The sequence below is a fragment of the Channa argus genome, unplaced genomic scaffold (assembly GCF_033026475.1).
Source record: "Channa argus isolate prfri unplaced genomic scaffold, Channa argus male v1.0 Contig016, whole genome shotgun sequence".
Lineage (NCBI taxonomy): Eukaryota > Metazoa > Chordata > Actinopteri > Anabantiformes > Channidae > Channa > Channa argus.
Window position 1 is genome coordinate 153,502 of NW_027125235.1, and position 16,530 is coordinate 170,031.

General features: G+C 55.5%; 32 non-coding genes across 32 annotated transcripts; all 32 read right to left on the reverse strand.

The window, feature by feature from the left end:
• Positions 1-242: 242 nt before the first annotated feature.
• On the reverse strand, positions 243-433 carry LOC137113853 (U2 spliceosomal RNA). The gene has a single exon (XR_010912973.1). It is a non-coding gene; the product is annotated as a U2 spliceosomal RNA (small nuclear RNA).
• A 181-nt stretch (positions 434-614) lies between these two features.
• Positions 615-730, reverse strand: LOC137113859 (U5 spliceosomal RNA). Its single transcript, XR_010912979.1, has one exon. It is a non-coding gene; the product is annotated as a U5 spliceosomal RNA (small nuclear RNA).
• A 552-nt stretch (positions 731-1,282) lies between these two features.
• On the reverse strand, positions 1,283-1,473 carry LOC137114291 (U2 spliceosomal RNA). The gene has a single exon (XR_010913398.1). It is a non-coding gene; the product is annotated as a U2 spliceosomal RNA (small nuclear RNA).
• A 181-nt stretch (positions 1,474-1,654) lies between these two features.
• On the reverse strand, positions 1,655-1,770 carry LOC137113820 (U5 spliceosomal RNA). Its single transcript, XR_010912941.1, has one exon. It is a non-coding gene; the product is annotated as a U5 spliceosomal RNA (small nuclear RNA).
• A 551-nt stretch (positions 1,771-2,321) lies between these two features.
• LOC137113864 (U2 spliceosomal RNA) lies at positions 2,322-2,512 on the reverse strand. Its single transcript, XR_010912984.1, has one exon. It is a non-coding gene; the product is annotated as a U2 spliceosomal RNA (small nuclear RNA).
• A 181-nt stretch (positions 2,513-2,693) lies between these two features.
• Positions 2,694-2,809, reverse strand: LOC137113860 (U5 spliceosomal RNA). The gene has a single exon (XR_010912980.1). It is a non-coding gene; the product is annotated as a U5 spliceosomal RNA (small nuclear RNA).
• Positions 2,810-3,361: 552 nt separating this feature from the next.
• Positions 3,362-3,552, reverse strand: LOC137114292 (U2 spliceosomal RNA). Its single transcript, XR_010913399.1, has one exon. It is a non-coding gene; the product is annotated as a U2 spliceosomal RNA (small nuclear RNA).
• Positions 3,553-3,733: 181 nt separating this feature from the next.
• LOC137113821 (U5 spliceosomal RNA) lies at positions 3,734-3,849 on the reverse strand. Its single transcript, XR_010912942.1, has one exon. It is a non-coding gene; the product is annotated as a U5 spliceosomal RNA (small nuclear RNA).
• Positions 3,850-4,400: 551 nt separating this feature from the next.
• Positions 4,401-4,591, reverse strand: LOC137113875 (U2 spliceosomal RNA). The gene has a single exon (XR_010912995.1). It is a non-coding gene; the product is annotated as a U2 spliceosomal RNA (small nuclear RNA).
• A 181-nt stretch (positions 4,592-4,772) lies between these two features.
• LOC137113438 (U5 spliceosomal RNA) lies at positions 4,773-4,888 on the reverse strand. Its single transcript, XR_010912568.1, has one exon. It is a non-coding gene; the product is annotated as a U5 spliceosomal RNA (small nuclear RNA).
• Positions 4,889-5,439: 551 nt separating this feature from the next.
• Positions 5,440-5,630, reverse strand: LOC137113886 (U2 spliceosomal RNA). Its single transcript, XR_010913006.1, has one exon. It is a non-coding gene; the product is annotated as a U2 spliceosomal RNA (small nuclear RNA).
• Positions 5,631-5,811: 181 nt separating this feature from the next.
• On the reverse strand, positions 5,812-5,927 carry LOC137113861 (U5 spliceosomal RNA). Its single transcript, XR_010912981.1, has one exon. It is a non-coding gene; the product is annotated as a U5 spliceosomal RNA (small nuclear RNA).
• Positions 5,928-6,479: 552 nt separating this feature from the next.
• LOC137114293 (U2 spliceosomal RNA) lies at positions 6,480-6,670 on the reverse strand. The gene has a single exon (XR_010913400.1). It is a non-coding gene; the product is annotated as a U2 spliceosomal RNA (small nuclear RNA).
• Positions 6,671-6,851: 181 nt separating this feature from the next.
• Positions 6,852-6,967, reverse strand: LOC137113822 (U5 spliceosomal RNA). The gene has a single exon (XR_010912943.1). It is a non-coding gene; the product is annotated as a U5 spliceosomal RNA (small nuclear RNA).
• Positions 6,968-7,518: 551 nt separating this feature from the next.
• LOC137113898 (U2 spliceosomal RNA) lies at positions 7,519-7,709 on the reverse strand. Its single transcript, XR_010913017.1, has one exon. It is a non-coding gene; the product is annotated as a U2 spliceosomal RNA (small nuclear RNA).
• A 181-nt stretch (positions 7,710-7,890) lies between these two features.
• LOC137113440 (U5 spliceosomal RNA) lies at positions 7,891-8,006 on the reverse strand. The gene has a single exon (XR_010912570.1). It is a non-coding gene; the product is annotated as a U5 spliceosomal RNA (small nuclear RNA).
• Positions 8,007-8,557: 551 nt separating this feature from the next.
• LOC137113910 (U2 spliceosomal RNA) lies at positions 8,558-8,748 on the reverse strand. The gene has a single exon (XR_010913028.1). It is a non-coding gene; the product is annotated as a U2 spliceosomal RNA (small nuclear RNA).
• A 181-nt stretch (positions 8,749-8,929) lies between these two features.
• Positions 8,930-9,045, reverse strand: LOC137113862 (U5 spliceosomal RNA). Its single transcript, XR_010912982.1, has one exon. It is a non-coding gene; the product is annotated as a U5 spliceosomal RNA (small nuclear RNA).
• Positions 9,046-9,596: 551 nt separating this feature from the next.
• On the reverse strand, positions 9,597-9,787 carry LOC137113921 (U2 spliceosomal RNA). Its single transcript, XR_010913039.1, has one exon. It is a non-coding gene; the product is annotated as a U2 spliceosomal RNA (small nuclear RNA).
• A 179-nt stretch (positions 9,788-9,966) lies between these two features.
• Positions 9,967-10,084, reverse strand: LOC137113326 (U5 spliceosomal RNA). Its single transcript, XR_010912461.1, has one exon. It is a non-coding gene; the product is annotated as a U5 spliceosomal RNA (small nuclear RNA).
• A 551-nt stretch (positions 10,085-10,635) lies between these two features.
• On the reverse strand, positions 10,636-10,826 carry LOC137113933 (U2 spliceosomal RNA). Its single transcript, XR_010913050.1, has one exon. It is a non-coding gene; the product is annotated as a U2 spliceosomal RNA (small nuclear RNA).
• A 181-nt stretch (positions 10,827-11,007) lies between these two features.
• On the reverse strand, positions 11,008-11,123 carry LOC137113823 (U5 spliceosomal RNA). The gene has a single exon (XR_010912944.1). It is a non-coding gene; the product is annotated as a U5 spliceosomal RNA (small nuclear RNA).
• A 551-nt stretch (positions 11,124-11,674) lies between these two features.
• On the reverse strand, positions 11,675-11,865 carry LOC137113944 (U2 spliceosomal RNA). Its single transcript, XR_010913061.1, has one exon. It is a non-coding gene; the product is annotated as a U2 spliceosomal RNA (small nuclear RNA).
• A 181-nt stretch (positions 11,866-12,046) lies between these two features.
• LOC137113441 (U5 spliceosomal RNA) lies at positions 12,047-12,162 on the reverse strand. The gene has a single exon (XR_010912571.1). It is a non-coding gene; the product is annotated as a U5 spliceosomal RNA (small nuclear RNA).
• Positions 12,163-12,713: 551 nt separating this feature from the next.
• Positions 12,714-12,904, reverse strand: LOC137113955 (U2 spliceosomal RNA). The gene has a single exon (XR_010913072.1). It is a non-coding gene; the product is annotated as a U2 spliceosomal RNA (small nuclear RNA).
• Positions 12,905-13,085: 181 nt separating this feature from the next.
• LOC137113863 (U5 spliceosomal RNA) lies at positions 13,086-13,201 on the reverse strand. Its single transcript, XR_010912983.1, has one exon. It is a non-coding gene; the product is annotated as a U5 spliceosomal RNA (small nuclear RNA).
• Positions 13,202-13,752: 551 nt separating this feature from the next.
• Positions 13,753-13,943, reverse strand: LOC137113967 (U2 spliceosomal RNA). The gene has a single exon (XR_010913084.1). It is a non-coding gene; the product is annotated as a U2 spliceosomal RNA (small nuclear RNA).
• A 181-nt stretch (positions 13,944-14,124) lies between these two features.
• On the reverse strand, positions 14,125-14,240 carry LOC137113442 (U5 spliceosomal RNA). Its single transcript, XR_010912572.1, has one exon. It is a non-coding gene; the product is annotated as a U5 spliceosomal RNA (small nuclear RNA).
• Positions 14,241-14,791: 551 nt separating this feature from the next.
• LOC137113979 (U2 spliceosomal RNA) lies at positions 14,792-14,982 on the reverse strand. The gene has a single exon (XR_010913095.1). It is a non-coding gene; the product is annotated as a U2 spliceosomal RNA (small nuclear RNA).
• Positions 14,983-15,163: 181 nt separating this feature from the next.
• Positions 15,164-15,279, reverse strand: LOC137113443 (U5 spliceosomal RNA). The gene has a single exon (XR_010912573.1). It is a non-coding gene; the product is annotated as a U5 spliceosomal RNA (small nuclear RNA).
• Positions 15,280-15,830: 551 nt separating this feature from the next.
• LOC137113990 (U2 spliceosomal RNA) lies at positions 15,831-16,021 on the reverse strand. Its single transcript, XR_010913106.1, has one exon. It is a non-coding gene; the product is annotated as a U2 spliceosomal RNA (small nuclear RNA).
• A 181-nt stretch (positions 16,022-16,202) lies between these two features.
• Positions 16,203-16,318, reverse strand: LOC137113444 (U5 spliceosomal RNA). Its single transcript, XR_010912574.1, has one exon. It is a non-coding gene; the product is annotated as a U5 spliceosomal RNA (small nuclear RNA).
• Positions 16,319-16,530: the final 212 nt, after the last annotated feature.

A 16,530-nucleotide genomic window follows, 5' to 3' on the forward strand; every position in this document is an offset into this window, starting at 1 on the left:
GGGAAATGCAGAACGCGCACGGGGGCCCTGTTGTTGCTACACCTTGCTGTGGCGCGCTGCACTTTTCGGCCAGTTGTCATGGCTGACAAAGCGTAATTGCAAGAAGACAAAAACCAAAGGAGCCTACCGAGAAGCCGCCACTAAGTCGGCAGGGGTACTTAGCGTGACCCCCGGCGGCCGTCCCATTTGGCTCACGCCCTGAAAAGCTGAGCAAGTTTTTTTTTTTTGTCCACAGGTGGAGAGAAGGCTGCACCGTTCCCAGCGGCACTGCAAGGCCAGGTCGATGCGTGGAGTGAACGGAGCAAGCCCCTTTTTCAGCTCCCGGTTCTAAAAATCCGTTTAATAAGTTGTCCCCGTGTAGAGGACATATCAGATATTAAACTGATAAGAACAGATACTACACTTGATCTTAGCCAAAAGGCCGAGAAGCGATGACCCCCACTCTTTGCTGCCTGAGCCAACCTCCTCTGACACTTCTCAAGTGTCGCGGTGCAGTATTGTTAACTGGACGTAACACTGGCCGCTGCTGAGCACCCACCCACGGCCGTGCTCTCTTTGCACAGGCCGACCTCTCCACGGACACAGCTGCTTTGACGTTTGACAAACTCACAGGGCTCTGCCAGAAGGCAAAGCCTGCCAAAAATGGAATTTACCTCATTGGTATTCCTCTCCACGGAAGTCTTTAGTAAAAGGCGAAAGACTTGTGCGTGATGAAGAGAAACCAGAGTAAGGACGCTCCTGCCTTCGTGTGGGGCCGAAGTCCCTCGTCGCACCACTCACCACCTTCGCGGAACCCCCTTCTCGGCTTGCGAGGCGTTCCAATTCCCAGGCAGCTCCCATTTCCCTGAGGCCGCCCCGGCCCTTTGGCCGAGCCAATCAGATTGCGGACAGACTAAGATCCTGCCTTTTCCAGGCGGGCTAGCAAACGCTCAGCTGCTTGCAGATCTTGAGCGAGGAGCGAGAAAAGGAGACGGGCAACGCGGGGAGCGGTAAACGGGCCCTGTGGCGGGATGGAAACGTTGCCCCCTATGCCTGCAGGGGGAAATGCAGAACGCGCACGGGGGCCCTGTTGTTGCTACACCTTGCTGTGGCGCGCTGCACTTTTCGGCCAGTTGTCATGGCTGACAAAGCGTAATTGCAAGAAGACAAAAACCAAAGGAGCCTACCGAGAAGCCGCCACTAAGTCGGCAGGGGTACTTAGCGTGACCCCCGGCGGCCGTCCCATTTGGCTCACGCCCTGAAAAGCTGAGCAAGTTTTTTTTTTTTTGTCCACAGGTGGAGAGAAGGCTGCACCGTTCCCAGCTGCACTGCAAGGCCAGGTCGATGCGTGGAGTGAACGGAGCAAGCCCCTTTTTCACCTCCCGGTACTAAAAATCCGTTTAATAAGTTGTCCCCGTGTAGAGGACATATCAGATATTAAACTGATAAGAACAGATACTACACTTGATCTTAGCCAAAAGGCCGAGAAGCGATGACCACCACTCTTTGCTGCCTGAGCCAACCTCCTCTGACACTTCTCAAGTGTCGCGGTGCAGTATTGTTAACTGGACGTAACACTGGCCGCTGCTGAGCACCCACCCACGGCCGTGCTCTCTTTGCACAGGCCGACCTCTCCACGGACACAGCTGCTTTGACGTTTGACAAACTCACAGGGCTCTGCCAGAAGGTAAAGCCTGCCAAAAATGGAATTTAACTCATTGGTATTCCTCTCCACGGAAGTCTTTAGTAAAAGGCGAAAGACTTGTGCGTGATGAAGAGAAACCAGAGTAAGGACGCTCCTGCCTTCGTGTGGGGCCGAAGTCCCTCGTCGCACCACTCACCACCTTCGCGGAACCCCCTTCTCGGCTTGCGAGGCGTTCCATTTCCCAGGCAGCTCCCATTTCCCTGAGGCCGCCCCGGCCCTTTGGCCGAGCCAATCAGATTGCGGACAGACTAAGATCCTGCCTTTTCCAGGCGGGCTAGCAAACGCTCAGCTGCTTGCAGATCTTGAGCGAGGAGCGAGAAAAGGAGACGGGCAACGCGGGGAGCGGTAAACGGGCCCTGTGGCGGGATGGAAACGTTGCCCCCTATGCCTGCAGGGGGAAATGCAGAACGCGCACGGGGGCCCTGTTGTTGCTACACCTTGCTGTGGCGCGCTGCACTTTTCGGCCAGTTGTCATGGCTGACAAAGCGTAATTGCAAGAAGACAAAAACCAAAGGAGCCTACCGAGAAGCCGCCACTAAGTCGGCAGGGGTACTTAGCGTGACCCCCGGCGGCCGTCCCATTTGGCTCACGCCCTGAAAAGCTGAGCAAGTTTTTTTTTTTTGTCCACAGGTGGAGAGAAGGCTGCACCGTTCCCAGCGGCACTGCAAGGCCAGGTCGATGCGTGGAGTGAACGGAGCAAGCCCCTTTTTCAGCTCCCGGTTCTAAAAATCCGTTTAATAAGTTGTCCCCGTGTAGAGGACATATCAGATATTAAACTGATAAGAACAGATACTACACTTGATCTTAGCCAAAAGGCCGAGAAGCGATGACCCCCACTCTTTGCTGCCTGAGCCAACCTCCTCTGACACTTCTCAAGTGTCGCGGTGCAGTATTGTTAACTGGACGTAACACTGGCCGCTGCTGAGCACCCACCCACGGCCGTGCTCTCTTTGCACAGGCCGACCTCTCCACGGACACAGCTGCTTTGACGTTTGACAAACTCACAGGGCTCTGCCAGAAGGCAAAGCCTGCCAAAAATGGAATTTACCTCATTGGTATTCCTCTCCACGGAAGTCTTTAGTAAAAGGCGAAAGACTTGTGCGTGATGAAGAGAAACCAGAGTAAGGACGCTCCTGCCTTCGTGTGGGGCCGAAGTCCCTCGTCGCACCACTCACCACCTTCGCGGAACCCCCTTCTCGGCTTGCGAGGCGTTCCAATTCCCAGGCAGCTCCCATTTCCCTGAGGCCGCCCCGGCCCTTTGGCCGAGCCAATCAGATTGCGGACAGACTAAGATCCTGCCTTTTCCAGGCGGGCTAGCAAACGCTCAGCTGCTTGCAGATCTTGAGCGAGGAGCGAGAAAAGGAGACGGGCAACGCGGGGAGCGGTAAACGGGCCCTGTGGCGGGATGGAAACGTTGCCCCCTATGCCTGCAGGGGGAAATGCAGAACGCGCACGGGGGCCCTGTTGTTGCTACACCTTGCTGTGGCGCGCTGCACTTTTCGGCCAGTTGTCATGGCTGACAAAGCGTAATTGCAAGAAGACAAAAACCAAAGGAGCCTACCGAGAAGCCGCCACTAAGTCGGCAGGGGTACTTAGCGTGACCCCCGGCGGCCGTCCCATTTGGCTCACGCCCTGAAAAGCTGAGCAAGTTTTTTTTTTTTTGTCCACAGGTGGAGAGAAGGCTGCACCGTTCCCAGCTGCACTGCAAGGCCAGGTCGATGCGTGGAGTGAACGGAGCAAGCCCCTTTTTCACCTCCCGGTACTAAAAATCCGTTTAATAAGTTGTCCCCGTGTAGAGGACATATCAGATATTAAACTGATAAGAACAGATACTACACTTGATCTTAGCCAAAAGGCCGAGAAGCGATGACCACCACTCTTTGCTGCCTGAGCCAACCTCCTCTGACACTTCTCAAGTGTCGCGGTGCAGTATTGTTAACTGGACGTAACACTGGCCGCTGCTGAGCACCCACCCACGGCCGTGCTCTCTTTGCACAGGCCGACCTCTCCACGGACACAGCTGCTTTGACGTTTGACAAACTCACAGGGCTCTGCCAGAAGGTAAAGCCTGCCAAAAATGGAATTTAACTCATTGGTATTCCTCTCCACGGAAGTCTTTAGTAAAAGGCGAAAGACTTGTGCGTGATGAAGAGAAACCAGAGTAAGGACGCTCCTGCCTTCGTGTGGGGCCGAAGTCCCTCGTCGCACCACTCACCACCTTCGCGGAACCCCCTTCTCGGCTTGCGAGGCGTTCCATTTCCCAGGCAGCTCCCATTTCCCTGAGGCCGCCCCGGCCCTTTGGCCGAGCCAATCAGATTGCGGACAGACTAAGATCCTGCCTTTTCCAGGCGGGCTAGCAAACGCTCAGCTGCTTGCAGATCTTGAGCGAGGAGCGAGAAAAGGAGACGGGCAACGCGGGGAGCGGTAAACGGGCCCTGTGGCGGGATGGAAACGTTGCCCCCTATGCCTGCAGGGGGAAATGCAGAACGCGCACGGGGGCCCTGTTGTTGCTACACCTTGCTGTGGCGCGCTGCACTTTTCGGCCAGTTGTCATGGCTGACAAAGCGTAATTGCAAGAAGACAAAAACCAAAGGAGCCTACCGAGAAGCCGCCACTAAGTCGGCAGGGGTACTTAGCGTGACCCCCGGCGGCCGTCCCATTTGGCTCACGCCCTGAAAAGCTGAGCAAGTTTTTTTTTTTTGTCCACAGGTGGAGAGAAGGCTGCACCGTTCCCAGCGGCACTGCAAGGCCAGGTCGATGCGTGGAGTGAACGGAGCAAGCCCCTTTTTCAGCTCCCGGTTCTAAAAATCCGTTTAATAAGTTGTCCCCGTGTAGAGGACATATCAGATATTAAACTGATAAGAACAGATACTACACTTGATCTTAGCCAAAAGGCCGAGAAGCGATGACCCCCACTCTTTGCTGCCTGAGCCAACCTCCTCTGACACTTCTCAAGTGTCGCGGTGCAGTATTGTTAACTGGACGTAACACTGGCCGCTGCTGAGCACCCACCCACGGCCGTGCTCTCTTTGCACAGGCCGACCTCTCCACGGACACAGCTGCTTTGACGTTTGACAAACTCACAGGGCTCTGCCAGAAGGCAAAGCCTGCCAAAAATGGAATTTAACTCATTGGTATTCCTCTCCACGGAAGTCTTTAGTAAAAGGCGAAAGACTTGTGCGTGATGAAGAGAAACCAGAGTAAGGACGCTCCTGCCTTCGTGTGGGGCCGAAGTCCCTCGTCGCACCACTCACCACCTTCGCGGAACCCCCTTCTCGGCTTGCGAGGCGTTCCATTTCCCAGGCAGCTCCCATTTCCCTGAGGCCGCCCCGGCCCTTTGGCCGAGCCAATCAGATTGCGGACAGACTAAGATCCTGCCTTTTCCAGGCGGGCTAGCAAACGCTCAGCTGCTTGCAGATCTTGAGCGAGGAGCGAGAAAAGGAGACGGGCAACGCGGGGAGCGGTAAACGGCCCCTGTGGCGGGATGGAAACGTTGCCCCCTATGCCTGCAGGCGGAAATGCAGAACGCGCACGGGGGCCCTGTTGTTGCTACACCTTGCTGTGGCGCGCTGCACTTTTCGGCCAGTTGTCATGGCTGACAAAGCGTAATTGCAAGAAGACAAAAACCAAAGGAGCCTACCGAGAAGCCGCCACTAAGTCGGCAGGGGTACTTAGCGTGACCCCCGGCGGCCGTCCCATTTGGCTCACGCCCTGAAAAGCTGAGCAAGTTTTTTTTTTTTGTCCACAGGTGGAGAGAAGGCTGCACCGTTCCCAGCGGCACTGCAAGGCCAGGTCGATGCGTGGAGTGAACGGAGCAAGCCCCTTTTTCAGCTCCCGGTTCTAAAAATCCGTTTAATAAGTTGTCCCCGTGTAGAGGACATATCAGATATTAAACTGATAAGAACAGATACTACACTTGATCTTAGCCAAAAGGCCGAGAAGCGATGACCCCCACTCTTTGCTGCCTGAGCCAACCTCCTCTGACACTTCTCAAGTGTCGCGGTGCAGTATTGTTAACTGGACGTAACACTGGCCGCTGCTGAGCACCCACCCACGGCCGTGCTCTCTTTGCACAGGCCGACCTCTCCACGGACACAGCTGCTTTGACGTTTGACAAACTCACAGGGCTCTGCCAGAAGGCAAAGCCTGCCAAAAATGGAATTTACCTCATTGGTATTCCTCTCCACGGAAGTCTTTAGTAAAAGGCGAAAGACTTGTGCGTGATGAAGAGAAACCAGAGTAAGGACGCTCCTGCCTTCGTGTGGGGCCGAAGTCCCTCGTCGCACCACTCACCACCTTCGCGGAACCCCCTTCTCGGCTTGCGAGGCGTTCCAATTCCCAGGCAGCTCCCATTTCCCTGAGGCCGCCCCGGCCCTTTGGCCGAGCCAATCAGATTGCGGACAGACTAAGATCCTGCCTTTTCCAGGCGGGCTAGCAAACGCTCAGCTGCTTGCAGATCTTGAGCGAGGAGCGAGAAAAGGAGACGGGCAACGCGGGGAGCGGTAAACGGGCCCTGTGGCGGGATGGAAACGTTGCCCCCTATGCCTGCAGGGGGAAATGCAGAACGCGCACGGGGGCCCTGTTGTTGCTACACCTTGCTGTGGCGCGCTGCACTTTTCGGCCAGTTGTCATGGCTGACAAAGCGTAATTGCAAGAAGACAAAAACCAAAGGAGCCTACCGAGAAGCCGCCACTAAGTCGGCAGGGGTACTTAGCGTGACCCCCGGCTGCCGTCCCATTTGGCTCACGCCCTGAAAAGCTGAGCAAGTTTTTTTTTTTTTGTCCACAGGTGGAGAGAAGGCTGCACCGTTCCCAGCTGCACTGCAAGGCCAGGTCGATGCGTGGAGTGAACGGAGCAAGCCCCTTTTTCACCTCCCGGTACTAAAAATCCGTTTAATAAGTTGTCCCCGTGTAGAGGACATATCAGATATTAAACTGATAAGAACAGATACTACACTTGATCTTAGCCAAAAGGCCGAGAAGCGATGACCACCACTCTTTGCTGCCTGAGCCAACCTCCTCTGACACTTCTCAAGTGTCGCGGTGCAGTATTGTTAACTGGACGTAACACTGGCCGCTGCTGAGCACCCACCCACGGCCGTGCTCTCTTTGCACAGGCCGACCTCTCCACGGACACAGCTGCTTTGACGTTTGACAAACTCACAGGGCTCTGCCAGAAGGTAAAGCCTGCCAAAAATGGAATTTAACTCATTGGTATTCCTCTCCACGGAAGTCTTTAGTAAAAGGCGAAAGACTTGTGCGTGATGAAGAGAAACCAGAGTAAGGACGCTCCTGCCTTCGTGTGGGGCCGAAGTCCCTCGTCGCACCACTCACCACCTTCGCGGAACCCCCTTCTCGGCTTGCGAGGCGTTCCATTTCCCAGGCAGCTCCCATTTCCCTGAGGCCGCCCCGGCCCTTTGGCCGAGCCAATCAGATTGCGGACAGACTAAGATCCTGCCTTTTCCAGGCGGGCTAGCAAACGCTCAGCTGCTTGCAGATCTTGAGCGAGGAGCGAGAAAAGGAGACGGGCAACGCGGGGAGCGGTAAACGGGCCCTGTGGCGGGATGGAAACGTTGCCCCCTATGCCTGCAGGGGGAAATGCAGAACGCGCACGGGGGCCCTGTTGTTGCTACACCTTGCTGTGGCGCGCTGCACTTTTCGGCCAGTTGTCATGGCTGACAAAGCGTAATTGCAAGAAGACAAAAACCAAAGGAGCCTACCGAGAAGCCGCCACTAAGTCGGCAGGGGTACTTAGCGTGACCCCCGGCGGCCGTCCCATTTGGCTCACGCCCTGAAAAGCTGAGCAAGTTTTTTTTTTTTGTCCACAGGTGGAGAGAAGGCTGCACCGTTCCCAGCGGCACTGCAAGGCCAGGTCGATGCGTGGAGTGAACGGAGCAAGCCCCTTTTTCAGCTCCCGGTTCTAAAAATCCGTTTAATAAGTTGTCCCCGTGTAGAGGACATATCAGATATTAAACTGATAAGAACAGATACTACACTTGATCTTAGCCAAAAGGCCGAGAAGCGATGACCCCCACTCTTTGCTGCCTGAGCCAACCTCCTCTGACACTTCTCAAGTGTCGCGGTGCAGTATTGTTAACTGGACGTAACACTGGCCGCTGCTGAGCACCCACCCACGGCCGTGCTCTCTTTGCACAGGCCGACCTCTCCACGGACACAGCTGCTTTGACGTTTGACAAACTCACAGGGCTCTGCCAGAAGGCAAAGCCTGCCAAAAATGGAATTTAACTCATTGGTATTCCTCTCCACGGAAGTCTTTAGTAAAAGGCGAAAGACTTGTGCGTGATGAAGAGAAACCAGAGTAAGGACGCTCCTGCCTTCGTGTGGGGCCGAAGTCCCTCGTCGCACCACTCACCACCTTCGCGGAACCCCCTTCTCGGCTTGCGAGGCGTTCCATTTCCCAGGCAGCTCCCATTTCCCTGAGGCCGCCCCGGCCCTTTGGCCGAGCCAATCAGATTGCGGACAGACTAAGATCCTGCCTTTTCCAGGCGGGCTAGCAAACGCTCAGCTGCTTGCAGATCTTGAGCGAGGAGCGAGAAAAGGAGACGGGCAACGCGGGGAGCGGTAAACGGGCCCTGTGGCGGGATGGAAACGTTGCCCCCTATGCCTGCAGGCGGAAATGCAGAACGCGCACGGGGGCCCTGTTGTTGCTACACCTTGCTGTGGCGCGCTGCACTTTTCGGCCAGTTGTCATGGCTGACAAAGCGTAATTGCAAGAAGACAAAAACCAAAGGAGCCTACCGAGAAGCCGCCACTAAGTCGGCAGGGGTACTTAGCGTGACCCCCGGCGGCCGTCCCATTTGGCTCACGCCCTGAAAAGCTGAGCAAGTTTTTTTTTTTTGTCCACAGGTGGAGAGAAGGCTGCACCGTTCCCAGCGGCACTGCAAGGCCAGGTCGATGCGTGGAGTGAACGGAGCAAGCCCCTTTTTCAGCTCCCGGTTCTAAAAATCCGTTTAATAAGTTGTCCCCGTGTAGAGGACATATCAGATATTAAACTGATAAGAACAGATACTACACTTGATCTTAGCCAAAAGGCCGAGAAGCGATGACCCCCACTCTTTGCTGCCTGAGCCAACCTCCTCTGACACTTCTCAAGTGTCGCGGTGCAGTATTGTTAACTGGACGTAACACTGGCCGCTGCTGAGCACCCACCCACGGCCGTGCTCTCTTTGCACAGGCCGACCTCTCCACGGACACAGCTGCTTTGACGTTTGACAAACTCACAGGGCTCTGCCAGAAGGCAAAGCCTGCCAAAAATGGAATTTACCTCATTGGTATTCCTCTCCACGGAAGTCTTTAGTAAAAGGCGAAAGACTTGTGCGTGATGAAGAGAAACCAGAGTAAGGACGCTCCTGCCTTCGTGTGGGGCCGAAGTCCCTCGTCGCACCACTCACCACCTTCGCGGAACCCCCTTCTCGGCTTGCGAGGCGTTCCATTTCCCAGGCAGCTCCCATTTCCCTGAGGCCGCCCCGGCCCTTTGGCCGAGCCAATCAGATTGCGGACAGACTAAGATCCTGCCTTTTCCAGGCGGGCTAGCAAACGCTCAGCTGCTTGCAGATCTTGAGCGAGGAGCGAGAAAAGGAGACGGGCAACGCGGGGAGCGGTAAACGGGCCCTGTGGCGGGATGGAAACGTTGCCCCCTATGCCTGCAGGCGGAAATGCAGAACGCGCACGGGGGCCCTGTTCTTGCTACACCTTGCTGTGGCGCGCTGCACTTTTCGGCCAGTTGTCATGGCTGACAAAGCGTAATTGCAAGAAGACAAAAACCAAAGGAGCCTACCGAGAAGCCGCCACTAAGTCGGCAGGGGTACTTAGCGTGACCCCCGGCGGCCGTCCCATTTGGCTCACGCCCTGAAAAGCTGAGCAAGTTTTTTTTTTTTGTCCACAGGTGGAGAGAAGGCTGCACCGTTCCCAGCGGCACTGCAAGGCCAGGTCGATGCGTGGAGTGAACGGAGCAAGCCCCTTTTTCAGCTCCCGGTTCTAAAAATCCGTTTAATAAGTTGTCCCCGTGTAGAGGACATATCAGATATTAAACTGATAAGAACAGATACTACACTTGATCTTAGCCAAAAGGCCGAGAAGCGATGACCCCCACTCTTTGCTGCCTGAGCCAACCTCCTCTGACACTTCTCAAGTGTCGCGGTGCAGTATTGTTAACTGGACGTAACACTGGCCGCTGCTGAGCACCCACCCACGGCCGTGCTCTCTTTGCACAGGCCGACCTCTCCACGGACACAGCTGCTTTGACGTTTGACAAACTCACAGGGCTCTGCCAGAAAGCAAAGCCTGCCAAAAATGGAATTTAACTCATTGGTATTCCTCTCCACGGAAGTCTTTAGTAAAAGGCGAAAGACTTGTGCGTGATGAAGAGAAACCAGAGTAAGGACGCTCCTGCCTTCGTGTGGGGCCGAAGTCCCTCGTCGCACCACTCACCACCTTCGCGGAACCCCCTTCTCGGCTTGCGAGGCGTTCCATTTCCCAGGCAGCTCCCATTTCCCTGAGGCCGCCCCGGCCCTTTGGCCGAGCCAATAAGATTGCGGACAGACTAAGATCCTGCCTTTTCCAGGCGGGCTAGCAAACGCTCAGCTGCTTGCAGATCTTGAGCGAGGAGCGAGAAAAGGAGACGGGCAACGCGGGGAGCGGTAAACGGGCCCTGTGGCGGGATGGAAACGTTGCCCCCTATGCCTGCAGGGGGAAATGCAGAACGCGCACGGGGGCCCTGTTGTTGCTACACCTTGCTGTGGCGCGCTGCACTTTTCGGCCAGTTGTCATGGCTGACAAAGCGTAATTGCAAGAAGACAAAAACCAAAGGAGCCTACCGAGAAGCCGCCACTAAGTCGGCAGGGGTACTTAGCGTGACCCCCGGCGGCCGTCCCATTTGGCTCACGCCCTGAAAAGCTGAGCAAGTTTTTTTTTTTTGTCCACAGGTGGAGAGAAGGCTGCACCGTTCCCAGCGGCACTGCAAGGCCAGGTCGATGCGTGGAGTGAACGGAGCAAGCCCCTTTTTCAGCTCCCGGTTCTAAAAATCCGTTTAATAAGTTGTCCCCGTGTAGAGGACATATCAGATATTAAACTGATAAGAACAGATACTACACTTGATCTTAGCCAAAAGGCCGAGAAGCGATGACCCCCACTCTTTGCTGCCTGAGCCAACCTCCTCTGACACTTCTCAAGTGTCGCGGTGCAGTATTGTTAACTGGACGTAACACTGGCCGCTGCTGAGCACCCACCCACGGCCGTGCTCTCTTTGCACAGGCCGACCTCTCCACGGACACAGCTGCTTTGACGTTTGACAAACTCACAGGGCTCTGCCAGAAGGTAAAGCCTGCCAAAAATGGAATTTAACTCATTGGTATTCCTCTCCACGGAAGTCTTTAGTAAAAGGCGAAAGACTTGTGCGTGATGAAGAGAAACCAGAGTAAGGACGCTCCTGCCTTCGTGTGGGGCCGAAGTCCCTCGTCGCACCACTCACCACCTTCGCGGAACCCCCTTCTCGGCTTGCGAGGCGTTCCATTTCCCAGGCAGCTCCCATTTCCCTGAGGCCGCCCCGGCCCTTTGGCCGAGCCAATCAGATTGCGGACAGACTAAGATCCTGCCTTTTCCAGGCGGGCTAGCAAACGCTCAGCTGCTTGCAGATCTTGAGCGAGGAGCGAGAAAAGGAGACGGGCAACGCGGGGAGCGGTAAACGGGCCCTGTGGCGGGATGGAAACGTTGCCCCCTATGCCTGCAGGGGGAAATGCAGAACGCGCACGGGGGCCCTGTTGTTGCTACACCTTGCTGTGGCGCGCTGCACTTTTCGGCCAGTTGTCATGGCTGACAAAGCGTAATTGCAAGAAGACAAAAACCAAAGGAGCCTACCGAGAAGCCGCCACTAAGTCGGCAGGGGTACTTAGCGTGACCCCCGGCGGCCGTCCCATTTGGCTCACGCCCTGAAAAGCTGAGCAAGTTTTTTTTTTTTGTCCACAGGTGGAGAGAAGGCTGCACCGTTCCCAGCGGCACTGCAAGGCCAGGTCGATGCGTGGAGTGAACGGAGCAAGCCCCTTTTTCAGCTCCCGGTTCTAAAAATCCGTTTAATAAGTTGTCCCCGTGTAGAGGACATATCAGATATTAAACTGATAAGAACAGATACTACACTTGATCTTAGCCAAAAGGCCGAGAAGCGATGACCCCCACTCTTTGCTGCCTGAGCCAACCTCCTCTGACACTTCTCAAGTGTCGCGGTGCAGTATTGTTAACTGGACGTAACACTGGCCGCTGCTGAGCACCCACCCACGGCCGTGCTCTCTTTGCACAGGCCGACCTCTCCACGGACACAGCTGCTTTGACGTTTGACAAACTCACAGGGCTCTGCCAGAAGGCAAAGCCTGCCAAAAATGGAATTTAACTCATTGGTATTCCTCTCCACGGAAGTCTTTAGTAAAAGGCGAAAGACTTGTGCGTGATGAAGAGAAACCAGAGTAAGGACGCTCCTGCCTTCGTGTGGGGCCGAAGTCCCTCGTCGCACCACTCACCACCTTCGCGGAACCCCCTTCTCGGCTTGCGAGGCGTTCCATTTCCCAGGCAGCTCCCATTTCCCTGAGGCCGCCCCGGCCCTTTGGCCGAGCCAATCAGATTGCGGACAGACTAAGATCCTGCCTTTTCCAGGCGGGCTAGCAAACGCTCAGCTGCTTGCAGATCTTGAGCGAGGAGCGAGAAAAGGAGACGGGCAACGCGGGGAGCGGTAAACGGGCCCTGTGGCGGGATGGAAACGTTGCCCCCCATGCCTGCAGGGGGAAATGCAGAACGCGCACGGGGGCCCTGTTGTTGCTACACCTTGCTGTGGCGCGCTGCACTTTTCGGCCAGTTGTCATGGCTGACAAAGCGTAATTGCAAGAAGACAAAAACCAAAGGAGCCTACCGAGAAGCCGCCACTAAGTCGGCAGGGGTACTTTGCGTGACCCCCGGCGGCCGTCCCATTTGGCTCACGCCCTGAAAAGCTGAGCAAGTTTTTTTTTTTTGTCCACAGGTGGAGAGAAGGCTGCACCGTTCCCAGCGGCACTGCAAGGCCAGGTCGATGCGTGGAGTGAACGGAGCAAGCCCCTTTTTCAGCTCCCGGTTCTAAAAATCCGTTTAATAAGTTGTCCCCGTGTAGAGGACATATCAGATATTAAACTGATAAGAACAGATACTACACTTGATCTTAGCCAAAAGGCCGAGAAGCGATGACCCCCACTCTTTGCTGCCTGAGCCAACCTCCTCTGACACTTCTCAAGTGTCGCGGTGCAGTATTGTTAACTGGACGTAACACTGGCCGCTGCTGAGCACCCACCCACGGCCGTGCTCTCTTTGCACAGGCCGACCTCTCCACGGACACAGCTGCTTTGACGTTTGACAAACTCACAGGGCTCTGCCAGAAGGCAAAGCCTGCCAAAAATGGAATTTACCTCATTGGTATTCCTCTCCACGGAAGTCTTTAGTAAAAGGCGAAAGACTTGTGCGTGATGAAGAGAAACCAGAGTAAGGACGCTCCTGCCTTCGTGTGGGGCCGAAGTCCCTCGTCGCACCACTCACCACCTTCGCGGAACCCCCTTCTCGGCTTGCGAGGCGTTCCATTTCCCAGGCAGCTCCCATTTCCCTGAGGCCGCCCCGGCCCTTTGGCCGAGCCAATCAGATTGCGGACAGACTAAGATCCTGCCTTTTCCAGGCGGGCTAGCAAACGCTCAGCTGCTTGCAGATCTTGAGCGAGGAGCGAGAAAAGGAGACGGGCAACGCGGGGAGCGGTAAACGGGCCCTGTGGCGGGATGGAAACGTTGCCCCCCATGCCTGCAGGGGGAAATGCAGAACGCGCACGGGGGCCCTGTTGTTGCTACACCTTGCTGTGGCGCGCTGCACTTTTCGGCCAGTTGTCATGGCTGACAAAGCGTAATTGCAAGAAGACAAAAACCAAAGGAGCCTACCGAGAAGCCGCCACTAAGTCGGCAGGGGTACTTAGCGTGACCCCCGGCGGCCGTCCCATTTGGCTCACGCCCTGAAAAGCTGAGCAAGTTTTTTTTTTTTGTCCACAGGTGGAGAGAAGGCTGCACCGTTCCCAGCGGCACTGCAAGGCCAGGTCGATGCGTGGAGTGAACGGAGCAAGCCCCTTTTTCAGCTCCCGGTTCTAAAAATCCGTTTAATAAGTTGTCCCCGTGTAGAGGACATATCAGATATTAAACTGATAAGAACAGATACTACACTTGATCTTAGCCAAAAGGCCGAGAAGCGATGACCCCCACTCTTTGCTGCGTGAGCCAACCTCCTCTGACACTTCTCAAGTGTCGCGGTGCAGTATTGTTAACTGGACGTAACACTGGCCGCTGCTGAGCACCCACCCACGGCCGTGCTCTCTTTGCACAGGCCGACCTCTCCACGGACACAGCTGCTTTGACGTTTGACAAACTCACAGGGCTCTGCCAGAAGGCAAAGCCTGCCAAAAATGGAATTTAACTCATTGGTATTCCTCTCCACGGAAGTCTTTAGTAAAAGGCGAAAGACTTGTGCGTGATGAAGAGAAACCAGAGTAAGGACGCTCCTGCCTTCGTGTGGGGCCGAAGTCCCTCGTCGCACCACTCACCACCTTCGCGGAACCCCCTTCTCGGCTTGCGAGGCGTTCCATTTCCCAGGCAGCTCCCATTTCCCTGAGGCCGCCCCGGCCCTTTGGCCGAGCCAATCAGATTGCGGACAGACTAAGATCCTGCCTTTTCCAGGCGGGCTAGCAAACGCTCAGCTGCTTGCAGATCTTGAGCGAGGAGCGATAAAAGGAGACGGGCAACGCGGGGAGCGGTAAACGGGCCCTGTGGCGGGATGGAAACGTTGCCCCCTATGCCTGCAGGCGGAAATGCAGAACGCGCACGGGGGCCCTGTTGTTGCTACACCTTGCTGTGGCGCGCTGCACTTTTCGGCCAGTTGTCATGGCTGACAAAGCGTAATTGCAAGAAGACAAAAACCAAAGGAGCCTACCGAGAAGCCGCCACTAAGTCGGCAGGGGTACTTAGCGTGACCCCCGGCGGCCGTCCCATTTGGCTCACGCCCTGAAAAGCTGAGCAAGTTTTTTTTTTTTGTCCACAGGTGGAGAGAAGGCTGCACCGTTCCCAGCGGCACTGCAAGGCCAGGTCGATGCGTGGAGTGAACGGAGCAAGCCCCTTTTTCAGCTCCCGGTTCTAAAAATCCGTTTAATAAGTTGTCCCCGTGTAGAGGACATATCAGATATTAAACTGATAAGAACAGATACTACACTTGATCTTAGCCAAAAGGCCGAGAAGCGATGACCCCCACTCTTTGCTGCCTGAGCCAACCTCCTCTGACACTTCTCAAGTGTCGCGGTGCAGTATTGTTAACTGGACGTAACACTGGCCGCTGCTGAGCACCCACCCACGGCCGTGCTCTCTTTGCACAGGCCGACCTCTCCACGGACACAGCTGCTTTGACGTTTGACAAACTCACAGGGCTCTGCCAGAAGGCAAAGCCTGCCAAAAATGGAATTTAACTCATTGGTATTCCTCTCCACGGAAGTCTTTAGTAAAAGGCGAAAGACTTGTGCGTGATGAAGAGAAACCAGAGTAAGGACGCTCCTGCCTTCGTGTGGGGCCGAAGTCGCTCGTCGCACCACTCACCACCTTCGCGGAACCCCCTTCTCGGCTTGCGAGGCGTTCCATTTCCCAGGCAGCTCCCATTTCCCTGAGGCCGCCCCGGCCCTTTGGCCGAGCCAATCAGATTGCGGACAGACTAAGATCCTGCCTTTTCCAGGCGGGCTAGCAAACGCTCAGCTGCTTGCAGATCTTGAGCGAGGAGCGAGAAAAGGAGACGGGCAACGCGGGGAGCGGTAAACGGGCCCTGTGGCGGGATGGAAACGTTGCCCCCTATGCCTGCAGGCGGAAATGCAGAACGCGCACGGGGGCCCTGTTGTTGCTACACCTTGCTGTGGCGCGCTGCACTTTTCGGCCAGTTGTCATGGCTGACAAAGCGTAATTGCAAGAAGACAAAAACCAAAGGAGCCTACCGAGAAGCCGCCACTAAGTCGGCAGGGGTACTTAGCGTGACCCCCGGCGGCCGTCCCATTTGGCTCACGCCCTGAAAAGCTGAGCAAGTTTTTTTTTTTTGTCCACAGGTGGAGAGAAGGCTGCACCGTTCCCAGCGGCACTGCAAGGCCAGGTCGATGCGTGGAGTGAACGGAGCAAGCCCCTTTTTCAGCTCCCGGTTCTAAAAATCCGTTTAATAAGTTGTCCCCGTGTAGAGGACATATCAGATATTAAACTGATAAGAACAGATACTACACTTGATCTTAGCCAAAAGGCCGAGAAGCGATGACCCCCACTCTTTGCTGCCTGAGCCAACCTCCTCTGACACTTCTCAAGTGTCGCGGTGCAGTATTGTTAACTGGACGTAACACTGGCCGCTGCTGAGCACCCACCCACGGCCGTGCTCTCTTTGCACAGGCCGACCTCTCCACGGACACAGCTGCTTTGACGTTTGACAAACTCACAGGGCTCTGCCAGAAGGCAAAGCCTGCCAAAAATGGAATTTAACTCATTGGTATTCCTCTCCACGGAAGTCTTTAGTAAAAGGCGAAAGACTTGTGCGTGATGAAGAGAAACCAGAGTAAGGACGCTCCTGCCTTCGTGTGGGGCCGAAGTCCCTCGTCGCACCACTCACCACCTTCGCGGAACCCCCTTCTCGGCTTGCGAGGCGTTCCATTTCCCAGGCAGCTCCCATTTCCCTGAGGCCGCCCCGGCCCTTTGGCCGAGCCAATCAGATTGCGGACAGACTAAGATCCTGCCTTTTCCAGGCGGGCTAGCAAACGCTCAGCTGCTTGCA